Genomic DNA, 15869 nt, shown 5'->3' on the forward strand with positions numbered 1-15869 from the left:
TGTTCAGTTTTAATCTATGTGTACTCCTATTACAAAATATCAAAGACTGAATAATTTATAAACAACAGAAATTTATTTCCCATAGTTCTGGAGGCTGGGAATTCCAAGATCAAGACAGGCAGATTCAGTGTCTAGTGAGGGCTGCTTTTCCTGCTTGCAAGATGGTGTCATATTGCTCCATCCTCTGGAGGGGACGAATGCCATGTCCTCAGGAGGTGGATGGCAGGAGGGCAAAAGGGCCTAATCTAGTTCCACCCAGCTCTTTTATGAGGCACTAATCTATTCATGAGGATGGAGCCTTCCTATCTTAATCACTTCCCAAAAGGTCCCATCTCTTGACACTACCACAATGGGGATTAAGTTTCACATGAATTTTAGAGGGGACACATTCAAGTTGTAACATGTTCTTACTTCAAGACTTCAGAATAGATATCTTTCTCTTCACTAGAGAATTCACAGGGGCCTTTATTGTCCTTAAACAATTAGAAGCCATTATAAATTTCCTGAGAATTTGTCTATAGTCATAAAACTTGTTTCTAGTGTCTTCTCACCTTCTTATAACAGCACCTAAAAATAGGGCATGACTCAATCATAATCAGAACTCAATAACCATTTTTTGCATGACTATATTAAATCAGCAAAAAAAAAATCAGACTTTAGACCTGTGGATATATAGAATGTGTGAAAAACTTTTTTTTAAAAAATCTGACATTGTTTATTTTGATCCTGGTTTAAATTTTTTCTTAGAGTAATAGCAGGAGGGCCAGTTGGGCCAATTGCTATAATAGTACCAAATGTCCATTCTACTACAGTATTGAATGGTTTGAGGGCCTTAAGCACCTGGGCTATCACTTTAACCCTTTATGGAACAAGTAAAATCTACAAACCTAAACACACTGAGATACCAACACTTTTCCTTTTCTCTCTACTGTCATTGATGTGGACATATTTTATATCTGCCCCACTTCTTGGTCTACCACTCTTCCATAGGTCAAATATAGTCATGTGCAATGTATGGGGTTTGAATTAACCTTACCCTGCTCATGTCCCTGACCAGAGAGTATGTAAGGCAGGCTTGCCCAATCTCACTACTTGATCTCACTGGCCTCCATAAATAGTTGAAGAATGACAACATTAGCTATTCAGGCCTGAAGTTTCCATGGGCTTCTGCTCCACATATTTGAAAGATGTTTTGCTTTCTCCGTTATTGTTAACATGACAGTGTAATCTTCAACTACCAGTGACAATTTTTTGTCATCGTTTAGAGAAAGCCTATCTAGAAATGAACCTAACAGAATATAGTGCTGAGAGACTGAGGGAGAAAGAATGTGAGAGAAAAAGAATAAGAGAGAGAGACAGAGAGAGAGAGCAAGGCCTTAAGCTCTGAATATCCTGAATTTAGAATCATCTCTGAATAATTTAATTATATAAGAAGGAGGAAGGGAGATGATGAAATTTTTCTGTAAATGACCAGATCATAAATATTTTAGGTTTTGAGGGCCAGATGGTCTCTGTTTCAATCACTCAACTCAGCTGTTGTAGTGTGAACACAGTAATAGACAATACATAAAGGAATGTGTATGGCTTTGTTTCAATAAAACTTTATTTATAAAAATATACAGTGGCTTCAGGCCATAGGTTATCAACCTCTGATATATGATAATAAATTCTGCCTTTTTTAAAGTTATTATTGTGTGCATATTACATGCTGTCATAAGATACTTGACTTAGAGAAAGATTTTGAGTGTCTTATTTATGGAAAGTATACTTTTCATAGCATATCCTCTGCAATCACTCAGCCTGCATTTCCTGATCTGCCTCCTACTCTTTGTCAAGTACATGCAGTATTGTAATAAGCATAAGAGAAAAGTCATATTGGTAGCTCTGCAAGGGGACAGTAATCTGTTCATTAGAAGAATACTGCTCTTGCAGTGGACGAGAGTCTGATTTGTTGTCTGTTATATTTCCTAGGTCTGTGGGAAAGGTATTTTCTCCCCATTTTATTTCCAGAGGACCAAGCTGCTCCTCTTAAAGAAGTGAACAACAGGAGACCCACCTAATGTTTTCTCAACCCAGCTCAATTGTCTTTATATTTAATACCAGATCTTTTCAGATAACAGCAAAAGACTTCCTGTCAGTTTAATTTTGGGGGGTGGTGAATTTTCAATGTTTTTCTGCCTTCTTTCTTTAAAAATGTTTCAGTAAAACTGTAAAGTATCTGTATGTAGAACTGCTGACCCAGTGCTATTTTGGACTAGGTCATTGTTCAATATAGTAAAAATACACACACCATACAGCTTTGGGGCTTTTATTTTATTTTTTTTCTTTTAGTCTAAAGTTGTGGGAAACAAAAAAGAGATGAAAGAGTAGACTCTAGTAGTAATTAAACTTTCCCAAAAGGCTGTGGGTTCCCCAAATTCTTGGAAAACATATTAGAAAGGTCTGATACCAGAGGCAGGTGCAGAGCCCAGTAATTCAAGAGCATATGCATTATCTCAACCTGGGAATGGAAATAAAAGAAGCAGCATTCATCAGAACTCTAATCAGTGAGTGATACAGTAAGGTTGATCTTACCTTATTCAGTTAGAAAAGCTCACATGGAAGCAATATCCAAGTAGTCACCATTTTCATACTGATTATATCAGGAAAAATGAGGGTAATGATTCAGATTTGGCAGCTGTGATATTCTCTTGTAAGAGAAACTAATAAAGGGACACTAAATCTTGATATACTTATCACATTTGGGCCGTCAGGAGGATATAATCTTCTCCAGAGTTTCTTGGATTTGTTCAGCATAGCATACTTCATGGAGAAGAACAGCCCCCCTCACCCCACCTTTCAGAGCATTGCCTAAGAAACAAAACTACGTATTCACAGAAGAGCAACAAGTCATTGCTTTGCAAACTATTTATTTATTAAAGAGTTTCCAAAAACACTCACACACACACATACTTTATCTATGCACTTATCTTTCCACTTAACTAGTGGAAAGATTTGCAATACATATTTTTGTGTGTAAATAAAAGTATATGTTTTTTAACTCAATATCCATTGTCACCCATATTCTCATGTTAGTGTAAGAGAGTAAGAAAACTGAATAGATAGCAAAGAATACTTCACATCTAAAATGGGATATGGACAAACAGAAGCAAATGTTTGTGTGCATGTACACGCACACACGTGTGTTCAGAAAATTTATACCTAAGCCTGAGGTTGAGGTAGACCAATATTTTACATTTTGCTGTGAGTTGGGTGAGTTTGCCAAGGACTGGGCAAGGCAGATAATTATCAGGAAGGACAGATATTATGGTCACTGTTGATGCACTAGTGGAGTGATTGATTGGGCTGCTATGGCTGATCTTCCCAACAACACAAATAGAAGAAACAAATATGGTATTTTTTATTCCGTTGCTCTTTCATCTGTTTCTGGACATGTTCTGGATGCAGAGTCTTTCATGGTACAGAATGTAAGAGTTGTTTTGTCACTACCAGTGGTCTATCTGAGTTAAACTTTCATTAGAGACCCTAGACATCTTATAATGTCCTACTCCCAAGGTGTCTACTGGTTCTTGGCTACCTACCCCTCAAGCTTACTTGGTGGGGCCCTTTATTTTATGGTATTTAAAGTGAGAAATAAATAATCCAAAAGTATCTTTTTTTGTAAAAAATTATAAGTTATTTTCATTAGAGCCTATGCTCTCTTTCAGTTCCTCTCAATACATATTCTGTTACATAAGAACACTACTTTTGAGGATAAAATATAGCATTTTTTTCTATACCCATGGGTTAATTTGCAAACATTTTCATCAACATATGAGTATTTTATGTACACTTTTTGAAAACAAATTCTTAAAGATTTAGACTCCTAGATGTGGAAGGAATCTACCAATAGGGAAGGTGTGAGATACTGGAAAAACTACTAAATTTTGAGTTAATGAACTTAGCCTTGATATTTACCATTTCTACACCAATAGCTTAGAAAACAGAAATAAATATTGGAAACCCAGATTTTGCCATCTGAAAATTGGAGGACAATATTTGTGCTACATAATATACTTGATTGTTATAAACATAAAATCAAATAATGAGATACAAATTCTTCATAATGTATAATGTGCTACAGGAGTTTGCTTTGGAATCATAAACTTTGTCTACTCATCTCAGCTATTCATTGGCTATTGCTATTTAATAAAAGTCCCAAGAACACTTTTAGAGCCCTGAAAAGTACATTTTTTTTCCCCCACCAAACAGTCTCCTCACAGATAACTGATCACTGCCTCAGGTCTCTCTGCACAAAGTTTTCTCTGACCAATTTATCTAAAATCATTCTCTTTCCCCATCTCCATTTCTTTCTACGCCCTTATCATGCTTTGTCTTCCTAACACGTATTATCACCTAAAGAAATATATTTTTGTGTCTCTACATTTGTCTCCTCAAACTAGCATTTTATATTTTGTTTACTGCTATAACTCCTATTCTAGAGTAATGAATTCCATTAACAGGTATTCAATAAATATCTGTTGATTAAATATATCATGGTATGTTCATAATATAGTAAAAGTAATTATAACCCAAAGGCTGACTTTCAGTTTTTATTATTGTGAGAGAAAATATAGTTGCATGCTCAATGGAGCTTATGTGTACTCATTATGTCAACTGCTTCATCTACATGTAGGGTTGGCCTTAAATTCATAGATGTTTGACCTCTTTCCTTTTATAGTATTGCATTTCTGTGTCTTATCTATAAGAATTAACAGTTTAAGAAAGATCTGCCAAATGTATAAGTACATGTTTACCGTATGTGATCTTGCTGCTAACAGATTCAATTTGATCTTAGAATTCTATAACCTGAAGATATATCATAAGTATCAGTAAGATGTGTCAGAATTTGCCGTGCCTTCGTATGTGAGCCATTCTCATGAAATTCTATTTTTGCAGTGGTTCACAGTTGCCAGTAGCATGGTAACCATCTCACCAGCTTCCAGCAAAGAAAAAGAACTCAGCCTGCTGCTCTGATGATGAAATGACATAGGGATCATTAACCTCTGTTGCTGCCATTATTGTTGTTGTTGGATGGCATGCATAGTTGGTCTGATTTTTGTTGAATTATTCCCCCACCATACTTTTACAATAAGGATAAAAACCAATGGTGTTCACTCTTTTGAAGTAAATGGAAATGAGGATATAACATGCAGGCATTCGAATGGAAGATGCTATGTGTGTGTTGGTGCATGTGAGTGTCTGCTAAGTGTTTGAAACAGACTTTGTGAAAGCTACAATAAAGAATAGTTTTCTAGCATTTGAAAATTAACACACACACACAGAAAATAAGCCTGATGTTCTCCTTGGGAGATAGGGTCTCCTTGGGAGTAGAGTTGGGTTTACAGGTCTAAATAGAAAAATGGCTGGGCAGACACATGCTCAAGGCGTTTGTAGTGGCAATACAAAACTGATAAAATTCAGTCTTTATCACTTCACTAAGAGCTATATAAGTGCACCAAGTAAAGTTTGAAATGTATCATAGAAGGGAGAGTCATTTTACCTCTGACATAGTCATCAGCCATAAGAATTAATGAAATAATAAAGCTATAGGTATTTACGTAGTATTCCTATGTTCATCTATATAACATCTGCAACCACAGAGTATATCTCTGAAAATACAGATTCTATTACCAGAATAAGAATAACAACACAGGGATTATATATTCCAAAATAATATTAAAATGCTAGGTAATGTGAAGAATAACTAATATTTGTACTGATCCACTTCTTAAGTCATTTTAAATTTTTTATTTGATTCTTCCTTACAATGTCCCTACCAGATAGTATTTTTCTATGATGAACAGTATCCTTCCCATTTGAGAGCTAAAGAAATGGAGGTACACAGAGGTGAAAGAAAATTATACTAAGACTTCCTAGAAACTAAGTCAAATGATAATGAGAGTTTTACTATATTTTATAGCCAGGATTATTATATATAGTTACAATTCACCTATTTTTTCCTACATTATAAGGTGGCCTGCTCCATTGTAAGAGATGGATTTGAAGAGACTGTTGTTTTTAACACAATTTTGTTTTGTTTGATACTTATGTGTTTAATCATTATTGCTGCTGGCTATTGTTCCTTTTCATGTATTTTAATACTTTAATCAATGGGAATTTTATTGGTGCTTGTACCCTGAGGCTATTGAAAGTGGAGGGTGCAATTTTATAAATATACAATTGAAATAAAAAATAAAATAGATGGGCATAGAGACCATGTGGATAATAAAGTGATAAAGTCCTTCAGGAGTGAGATAAAGAGGTAGAGCTCTTCCCAGATGAGGGCTTGCATTAGAATCTCTGAGTTAAAGAAATTAATTCAGCTTCTGTTCATTATATTTTTTCATCTAAAATTTCTCTCCTGCTTCTTTAAAAATCATTTCAAGTCCAAAAGTCCATAGAGATCATTAACCTAAATAACTGTAATCTCTTGAATAGCTTGACTGCATATTGCATATAATAAGCTTATGCTTATTTTTTATAATTGATATTAAATGCAGCACCTAACTTTATGCTGGCTTATAGTTTTATTCTGTTTGTTTCATATCTAATTATAGATTCATCATTTATATACATCTCATTTTATCCAAATAAATTTCAGAATCCTGTGAGTGGATGTCATATCAGATGATTCTTTTGTACATTCCTCAGGAAGTAACAAAGCTTAATTCCTCTAGCTACTTGGAAAATATGTGTGATTAACTGGAAATTTATGTATAAAATGAATGTTTTCAAAAGTTTATATTACTTATTCACCATTGAATTTATTTTTTTATTCTTCAAGTTGTAGTTCTTACAGTCTTATCCTAGCAATAATAATCCCACACTAACAATTTATCACTGTCTATTACCAAAGGATAATGGGCTGAAGAGTTGTTGGGGATACAAATATCCAAAATTTAATTACATCAAACACTGAAATATATTCAAGAGTACTATAATCTTCTTGCCTGTATCTAAAAAAAAAAGTAGGAAAAACCATCAATTTCCTAAATTTTTGTTTATTCTTTTTTTCCCAACTACTAGGAGCAAAAAGAGATTTACTGATCTCTTAGAACTCTTTAACAAGGGTTATCTGATTTCCTCATAATGAATAAATGGATGGAGGCAGACAGGTAAAACATTTGGTGAGGCTGACCTTCTGATGAAGAAGGAAGTTTCCACCCTTTTCCAATCATGCTGAAAGTTGCATTTCTTTTAATGACTCCACTTAGAGCAGCAGGAAGCAAAGTGATCATCACCAGCAGGTACTTAGACAAGAGTGAGAGGTTGGATGTGGACTGCTCTATTAAAACATCCCTGTCTAAACAGGGCTTCCTGGAGCTTAAGTGCCCATTGCTGCAGAAGCCAGGATCCCATCTGCGAGTGCACAGCAAAGCTCACAGCTCTGTCTAATGAGAGGAACTGCATCAAGGAGACATCCTTAAGTAGATGAAAGATCCATGGCATCTAATGGGCAATTAGTTAACTTCATTCTTCAGAGTTTTTAAGCATCTGATAAATGGAGAAATAAAGAAAAACGCTCTGAGTGAAACACTGAAGGGAATTAAATCAGTCTAATAGGAAATGACTTTCAGGTTTTAAATATTTTCAGTATTATTCTGTTTTAAAGTAAAACAAGTAGTGGTCATGCAGTTTGCTTTTTTATCCCGTTGTTTCGAATTGTGAGGACCATGGCTACTGTCATCACATGTGGTGAAGACATATGCTGGTCTAGTTTATTTTTTTGAAATATATATTGAAATTACTGAATGTATGCCAAATTTTGCCAAATTTAATTAAATTATATTCAATTTGGAATAGAGCTTTAGGTTACCTGTGGGATTTTGTTATTCAATAGATGGTGAAACCAAGGCCCAGAGAGTAAGTGGTTTTTCTAGGAAAGCCATATTCTAAAAAAAAAACAGGCTTTACAATGTTTTTTAGTTTAGTGTTTTGTTTCTTCATCACATTGATCAATTTAGGGGTATAGGGAAGGCAAATATAATGATAGTATAGAAAATTTAGTTTATATATATTAACTTGTATTAATTTAAGGTGAAATATCATTAATGAGTTCTAATTTTTTGCTTCACACTGGGATAGGTTACCGCAGAAGCCCGTGAAAAAATATGTCATGTGTATTCACTCTCAAGGAATTTATACTTAACTGGGAGAAAAAGACTCAGATACAAAACAACAGAATGCCATGTATAAAGAAGGACCAAAATGTGTGGCTCTCAGTGGCCAAGAGAGAGAGAACTGACCATGAGATAGGCTAACAGGGAAAGGCTATGGAGGTAAGGAAAGTTCTCTCTAAATGGTCCTCTGGCACTTGAGGGTACAAAAGGACTAAACAATGCCTGCCGTTGTTTGCAGAATTGGAATTTACGGGTATGTGGTATTCAACTGACTGATTTAAGAATAATATTTTAAAAAATTACCTCCCTTTGTTCGAGAACCAGTAGTAGAGTTGTTTTTCTTATGTAAAGAGGTAACATTTGATTCACTGAATACAATATCAAGTACAGTGTACGTCATTAGTTAACACTGACAGCAATAACAGCAACAACAATAGTATTGTATTCCCTGTTTTCTGGAGTTCTTAACACAGCCCATGAATTGGGAATATTTCTTTTTTTTTTCCATGTTATAGATAAGGAAGTTGAAAAACAGAGAAAAGCAGATTAATTCCAATGTGGCTCAAAACAGCAGGTTTTTAACTGTTAAATTATATTTTAAACAGTTACAAATGCCATTAAAATACACATTGTTTAAAAACGTTAAAATGAAAACATTAAAATACAAAGTTGTCTCATATCATGCTATTTTTTTTCCATATGAGCGGGACAGATTTCAAAGGCAGTCAAATTTTCCCCAAGATTTCCAGATTCTAATACTAATACACATTTCACTCCGTTAATGTCTCCTTTCAGTTTAGTCCCAAAGGTTGGTATTGATGGTGTGGCTGCTCCTGAATTTGGAAATGTGAATAAACCCTGGAGAACAGTGTCTGTCATTAAAAAGTTGCCATCTGTCTTTTTTCTTTTTTTTTCTGCTGTGCTGTAGTAAGTCATAGTATTTCCCTATCCTTTCAATGACAGCTCATGGTAAGATAAACTCACCATGATAAGATAAATGGCAACTTTTTAATGAAAACCGCTATGTGTGAGCTGCTTGGTTAGGTTACAGTTCCTCAAAGTGCATCTCATATCTTATTCCTTAATATCAAAACCGATGACCTATTCTTCAAAGGATTTTCTTTTCAGTTCTGTAACCTCCATGATTTACAAAGTCCTCCTCCACCTTTTTTTTTTTTTTTATCGTATCCTCTTAGAATGAGACCTTGAGTGACCCTGTAACCTTAACTTCTTAGAGCAAAATTTTTGGAAGTGTTTGTTTAGAAGACAAAGACATATTTGGTTCACTATTTTGAAAATCATGTTTGAGTAAGATTTTCAAAGTAAGTGGAATGAGCAATTTTTATTTATTTGAATTATTTCCCTCCCCATAAAGATACATGTGCTTTAAAAAGTGGTAAGACTTGGATCTAGAACTGGTTCTAATCTGTCACAGTTAAGCTATAAATGTCTGGGCTGAGATTTCTCCAAGTGTCTGCCCACCTGCCTGTCAGATGGGTGTGTGTAGCACAACTCAGCTGGGGTATACCTGGTATTGCTTCCACAGCAATGTGGGGTGCTGACTTGCCACAGAGATGCCCTTTTCAAATCCATTCTTATTTCTGCTGATGTGCTGGATATTTTTTCCCATTAGAAGATAAAAAATGACCTCATACAATATTTATGGGACCTCATACAACAATTAAAATTGTTTGGAGAACAGTTAATTTGCAAGCTTTCTATAGTAAAACCTTAACAAACAAAATTATCAGTCAGGCTGCAGATGCATCTGTTTTACTTCTGACCATCCAAAAACACTGCTAAATTCCCAAATACATTTGCATACCTCAGATAAACCGGTCAAGGGTTCAAATAAAATGGCTCCTCACTATAAATTTCACAAAGCCTCAGGGTCATCATTGTGAACATCAGTTTCTAGATTCACACAGGCCATTGAAGATGGAGAAGGTATAAATGAAATATTTCAATTTGAGCGGAACCAGGCACATGGAATTAAATTTATTTTTAAATATTTTATTAAATTACTATAAAAGTATCCATTGCTTATTGCCACATTTTTCCTAAAATTTAGATGTATTGTTTAAACCAGGAGATGAGTATATTTACTTTTTTACTTAATTCAGAATTTTGATTAAGCCAAGTTTTGTTATTCTTGGTCTACTGAGAAAATTCCTTCTGTAGTGAGTGGCGTGATGATAACTATAAATAGTCACTCAAGAATTATTTATTGAGTATGAGCACTAAACTGGGTGATGGGGAGTCAATGCTGAATAAGGGAAAAGTCTCTGCCTGTAGGATGAGAACCATTATAATTGATATTTGTGAGGATTGACCAAATAATAAATACTATGGGTTTAGAGAGCAACAAAGAAAAAAAAATCATAAAGTGGAATATGATAGCAAATGGTATGAGACACTAAAGAATGGTTTGCCCTACAATCAGTGACAGTGGCAGTTCTGTTAGTAACTAATGATGGGAAGAGATCCAAGGAGGTTAATTCTAGACAGAAGGACCCATAAGTGCAAATGGTAATGACCTTCACAGGTATAAGGGTAGGAAAGAAAGTCTTTGAGCTAGAACATTGCCAATACGAGACAAAATCTTGGCAAATGATATTGGAGAAGTAGGCGATGGTGAGATCACATATGACCATGAGGACCAAGGCAAGAAGTTCTTATTTGTTCTAAGCATGATTGGAAATCATAGAGGGATTTTAAGCATGGGGATAGCATGATCTTAAGTAAAATAAAATCAACCTGGCAGTTGTGTGGAGAATGGACCACGCACGTGCAAGAGTAGACTCAGTAAACAAAGAGAAGGCTATTGCGGTAGTGCCTGAGCAATAATGGTGATTTATTCATAGGTGATTGTGTCGGAAATGGAAGAAATAGGTGAATATAATAAACGTTCAGAAGCCAGTATCAGTCAGATTTGCTGATGGATGAGGCAATAGGAGGAGTAGTGTGAAGAAAGAAGAATTGAGGATGCTATTATGTTTTGGGCCTGTGTAGCTACTTCTGATGGAAAAATGTGGAGAAGAGAAGGTGTATTTGGAGAAAATATCTTTTGTTTGTTTATGTACTTACATACGAAGTTTGAGATGTTTGAATAGACATACAAGTAGAAATGGTAAGTAGGCAATTGGATATATGAGTGTGGCGCTCAAGGGAGAGATAAAGGTGAGCAGTAGAAATGTTTATGTCAGAAGCATGTTTTGGCAGTTAAATGATATGGATTGGACCAGTTCACCTAGGGAATGTATGTAGATAAAGGGCATTTAGAGGTCAGAATGAGAAAGTGCTGTAAGTAAAGTTGACTAAGGCAGAATAGCCAATGAAGTAGGAGGAGAACCAGATGAGTGTGGTTTAAAAGAGCCTGGAAAAAATAGCTCAGACATAAAAGAATAGCTCGTTACGTAAAATGACATGGAAAAGTCAAATAAGAAAAAGGCTGAAAACTGACTTTGGGATTTGGCAAGCAGTTATTTATACACAACGTATGTGCACTGACACACACACACATACACACACTCACACAGAACAATTTAAACAAAATTCATGACTCTACATTACAGTGCTTGCTGCATGATTCCAGCCATGGAGTTGTCAAATACTAGTTCCTTATGTGGTTGATAAATTGAATCATCTGAGTAATACTATTTCCTGCTATATCTGTGCCTATGGTTATAATTTTATAGACTTAAAAGACAGAGTATGACCACCTTTTAAAGTAGTTTAAAACAAATAAGTTGTTTTTTCATGTGAATAAACCCACTCAGATGACCTTATAAATCTTTCCAAGTAACCATATTTTAATTGATGGAAGAAGTAAACAAAGTGAAAGTTATTCTTACAAATGTTAAATGAAATAGGGAAAAATAACAATATTGGCTCTTTTTCCCAAATAGTATAACCCTTATTAAGTGTTCTCATAAAAACAACAGCAACAACAACAACAAAAAAGGCACAAAGAGACTTTTGGAGGTGATGAATGTGTCTATTACCTTCATTATGGTGATGGTTTGTTGAGTGTATGCATATATCCAAACTCATCATATTGAATACATTAAAATGTGCATTTTTGCATAGCAATTATACCTCAATAAACCTGTTTAAAAAACAAAAACGAAACCCTTATGTCTTTGTAAGAAACAGGATGAGAAGGCAGACCCAATGTCAGGGATTTTTATTTGTTTTTTGTTTCATTGTGTTTTTATTAAAGGAGAGTCAATAGTAGTTTGATTTTCTTTTTCTTTTAAGTTAGATTTTTTTATCCTATTTTCGTCGGCATAATATGAACTGAGTTTGACTAATTGTGACAAATCAAATTTTATCTTCTGTGTATCACACTTCCTCCATGGTGTCGGTGGCCTGCCGGGTAAGGCGCATGGCAGCTGCTGAAGGCATCGGAATGGGTGTCAAACACCCGTGTGCGCCAGCACCTTCTGTGGAGTTTCTCACAAAATTCAGATTCCCAGGTCCTCCCCCTGTGATACTGATTCAGTAATTTCAGCAATTCTATGGAAAACCTGGGAATCTTCCTTCTAACAATCATATTAGTAACCAGGTGATTCACAGTCCAAACTTTAAAATATACTGCTCTAGAGAAACAGCATTCAAAAATTGGGAGGGGAAGTGCTATGCCAACCACCTTTTGAGTGAGTGACAATTTACCTACATATAATCCATAAATCATAGGCTATTAAGGCCAAGTATTTACTATGCATACATTAATCAATTCCTAAGACAAATACACATGTCTATATGTGTATTACTATTAATATATGTTTATATATATGAGCTCAATTTGCAAAATATATGTAGATTGTATTTATTTTCTTATTCAATGGGGTATCTATTAATTCTTTGAACATTATCTTGCATTTAACAGTGAGAGTTTCTAAAATTTAATAGAAGAAAAATGAAAGTTGGAGTTAATAAACACCATCTTCTATTTTTTTCTAGTTGGCCAGTATATATTGATTGATATTTTTTATAACCAGCTTTTCCATTTAATAGAATTTTAGTATATGATTTAGTTTTAGAGATGACCTAGAACCAACTTCAAGAAAGCTAATTTGTAATTGTTATCTTTGTAAAGAAAGGGAAGTTCATTTAAATAACAACCCTAAACACAAAATTTGCAAATAATAAAAGATTGTATTAACAATAGAAGATACAGGCTTTTGAAGTCTTAACATTTGGAAGCATTGTGTTTTCCAATATTTCTCTCTAGCTCATTCTCTCTTCATCTCTCTCTTTCTTCCTCTTTCATTTCCTTATCCTTTTTTTCTTTTGTTTGGGGTACTACTGGCACAGTACTCAAGGAAATCCAGTCTTCCTGTACAAGTAGCAGCTGTCTGAGTGATAGAAGACTTGAGCTGTAGTTTTGCCTCTGCTTCAAACAAGCTATGGGTACTTATTGTCTCTGTTGAGACCTATATATTTTCCTGTCTTCTTTGTGATACAATAGTACTGGATTGGACAAGTCATCATTCAATTTTGGGGAGATCATGGGAATGGGGTTAAATCTATGGGTCCTTTCCACAGGAAAAAAATGCATAATCACAAAAACACAATCATTTGCACATGCAGTATCAGGTGAGCAAGAACTTCTGGACTGGAAGGCAGACAGCTTTAATGTTCTATGATTTCATCTGCCATGGAGCAGAGCACAGGGGTACAGATAAAGAAAGAGATGTTTGCATCTGTGTGCAGTTAATGAAAACCTGTTTTGCTACGCAAATACATAGAGCAAAAGATGGCTTCCATGAACCAGAAGAGTTGTCAGAGAGCTGTGCTCGTATGCTAGAAGAACAGAGACCCAACTCAACATTGCTTTATGGATCTCACTCCACCTTTGCATGGTCAAGGGTGAATTTGTTTTTCTTCCTGAAATAATACAATAGATGCTTCTGACTGCATTTGGTAGCCATTCCAGGAGCATGGCAGGGAGTAATTTCAATCGTTAGAGAGGATGCTTCCCACCTTAACCATCATACAGGCTTCTGTGGCATTTGGGGGCACTGCTATCTAAAAGCAAGTTCTTAGGAGGTCTTCTTTTCACCTTTGCTTAATTAAGTATGATTTAATATCACAATCAAAAGTCTGATCATCATACCTCAGTATCTAAAATCACAACGTAAGCATTGGGCTTTATCTTTGCAGTTAGAATTCATTAAGAGGTATGAATTCTTTCTTTTTTTTGGACATATAAATTCTCAATCCTTAGAATACAAGCATGACACCATATAGGGACTTACTAGATGATAATTAATTTATCTTTTTAACTTTTTTATAACCACCAGACAAAATTCCAAGAGAAAATTAGCTATTTTATCATAATTTATTTAAATTACCCTAAGGCAAAAGCTGATATAAATCACATATCTAAAACAACACTTATGATTACTTTCCATGGCTGTGTCCCATAGCAGGAGTGACAAATATATTATGGATCTTGACAAGCAGTTGGATTCTCTTACATAGAATGGTGATACACTTCTTTGTTATGACAAATAACTGTCTTGACAAAGGGAGACAGTAACTTGCAAGCAAAATCCGAGCTGATAGTTTTTGGTAAAAGCAATGGAGGTATAATCTCTTAAATTCCAAGTATTGTGTTTCTCAAGTCTTGATAATAATTGGGTGAATGAATGGAGGAATAGCTCTTTGGAATAACTGGATACTAGTTTGTTAAATGTTCATAAGACTGTGGTTAGTTTTACTTTGTGCAGGGTTAAAGAGCACTTCTAAGTCTAACAAAGCATTTTGAAAATAAATTTTGCTAGCTCAGAGAAGGAATGGAAAAGAGGCTGTGGACGACAGAAGATACTATTTTGTTATGAATAAAGCAGTAGTAGGAACAGCCCTGATGCAAAAACCAAAACAAAATAAAAACATTGAGGGTGTTTTCCTTCTGAAGATAGTACTTTTGAGGGAGGAAATGCACATTGATGTTTAGTCCTACTGAAACTTAATTCACAGAGAAATGTGAAGCCAAGATGTTAGGTGCTCACAGGTGGTGCCAAGTAAATGTAGCATCATTTCATAGAGAACTGATGTTAATAAAATTAGCCGGTCACACATTGGAGCATTTATTGAGATCCTCTGGTTGTACATTTCCAGATCGCACTGGAGAAAGAAAACAACCTGGAGACCAATGAGAAAGTGCATCAAAAGCTGCAAGGGCAGCACATTTTTTTCTAATATCATCTCTTCTGAGAAACATTACCCTCCTGTGCTCTTCCAGACCATTGATTCTATTCTGAACCCATAAAAAAGAGATTATAAATCAGGAGAAGGAGGTACTGGTAGAATACTATGAATGGTTTATAAGTTATTTTGTGAACAAAATTGAGACCATTAGAGCTGTTGAGCAGCTTTCTACTTCTAATCATTTTTTCCATTAACTAAGGTTTTTGCCCACTCTAGAGAGAGTGGCATGATTTTTATAGCAGTGTCATATAGTAGAATTCTAAAGCATCAAGCAGGCAGTGCTTACCAATTGCTATCCACTTCATATATCTTGTAAAGGTGTCCATACTTGACATAGGTATGCTTTCCTCCTGACATTTTCTCAGGGTATTAACCACTGGTTAGACCTCTCTAATAAAATAGAGTGGTATAATGAAAGTGATACAAGATTAAAAGGTAGTAGATCTGGGTTCCTATCTTAGTTCTTCTTAGTTACTTGTATAGCCTTAG

The 15869-nt window shown here is 35.0% G+C and overlaps 1 pseudogene; it reads left to right on the forward strand.

Annotated features, from left to right (window-relative positions):
* The window catches only part of LOC123621717, an 82531-nt pseudogene that overhangs the window by 44370 nt on the left and 22292 nt on the right, over positions 1-15869 (forward strand).

The sequence above is a fragment of the Lemur catta genome, chromosome 16, assembly GCF_020740605.2.
Source record: "Lemur catta isolate mLemCat1 chromosome 16, mLemCat1.pri, whole genome shotgun sequence".
NCBI classification, from domain to species: domain Eukaryota; kingdom Metazoa; phylum Chordata; class Mammalia; order Primates; family Lemuridae; genus Lemur; species Lemur catta.